The 1,111-nt window shown below is 38.6% G+C and overlaps 1 protein-coding gene across 1 annotated transcript in view; it reads right to left on the bottom strand.

Annotated features, from left to right (window-relative positions):
• LPCAT2 (lysophosphatidylcholine acyltransferase 2) overlaps nucleotides 1-1,111 on the bottom strand; it is a 28,234-nt gene that overhangs the window by 14,277 nt on the left and 12,846 nt on the right. The gene's annotated exons all lie outside the window — the stretch shown is intronic.

The raw sequence follows: 1,111 nt of genomic DNA, 5'->3' as shown, positions 1-1,111 counted from the left end.
CCTTTAGCAAAGGTTTCCAAATGCCAATGTTCTTAAGGAAAAAACGTGGAAGGGGGAATTTTTTAAATGCAGCGTCCCCAACCCTCCCTCGTCCCCCCATAGCAATTCTGATTCTGTAGTCTGCCGTGGGGCTGACGAGCTCCATTTTTGGAATATCTTTTGAAGTGTAACATTCATAAAGAAAGCTGTACAAATCACAGAGGAATAGCTCAAGAATGCCACAGCCTGTACACACCCATGTCAAGAAACAGAGAACCCCCAGCACCCCTGAGATCCCTTCATGCCTCTTCCAGTCACTCGCCTCATCCAAGGGTAACCACTATCCTGACAGCTATAGCACCATAGATCCATTTCTGTCCCTTAAATAAATGGAATCATACAGCAAGTACTTTGTTGTGTCTTGTTTTTTTATTACATTTTTTTTAAAATTGTGGTAAAATACATATATCATAAAATGTACCATCTTAACCATTTTTTAAGTGTACAGTTCAGTATATTCCCAGTGTTGTTCAACCATCACCACCATCCGTCCCTGGGCATTTTTTCATCTTGCAAATGTGAAACTCTGTGCCCATTAAATAATAACTCCTGTTACCGCCTTCCGGCAACTAGACTAGACCAGACTAGACTCCGGCAACTACCACACTATATCTGTATGAATTAAATTGCTCTACATACCTCATGTAAATGGAACCATATATTTGTCCTTCTGTGACTGGCTTATTTCATGTAGTATAACGCCTTCAAGGTTCATCCATGTTTTAGCAGGTGTCAGAATTTATTTCCTTTTTAATGCTAAATAATATTCCCTTGTATGGATATAACACATTTTGTTTATCTATTCATCTCTTGATGGACACTTGGGTTGCTTCCACCTTTTGGCTACTGTAAATAATGCTACTATGAACATGAGTATACAAATATTTCTTCAAGTCCCTGCTTTTAATTTTTGGGGATTATATACTCAGAAGTTGGACTGCTAGATAATATGGTAATTCTGTTCTTCATTTTTTGAGAAACCATCATACTGTTTTCCACAGTGCCTATACTACTTTACATTCCCACCAACAGTGCACAAGGGTTCCAATTTTGCCACATTTTCAGCAACATT

Source organism: Hipposideros armiger, unplaced genomic scaffold, assembly GCF_001890085.2.
Source record: "Hipposideros armiger isolate ML-2016 unplaced genomic scaffold, ASM189008v1 scaffold_479, whole genome shotgun sequence".
Taxonomy (NCBI): domain Eukaryota; kingdom Metazoa; phylum Chordata; class Mammalia; order Chiroptera; family Hipposideridae; genus Hipposideros; species Hipposideros armiger.
The sequence above is the reverse complement of the archived record's forward strand: the minus strand, read 5'-3'. Positions and strand labels throughout refer to the sequence as shown.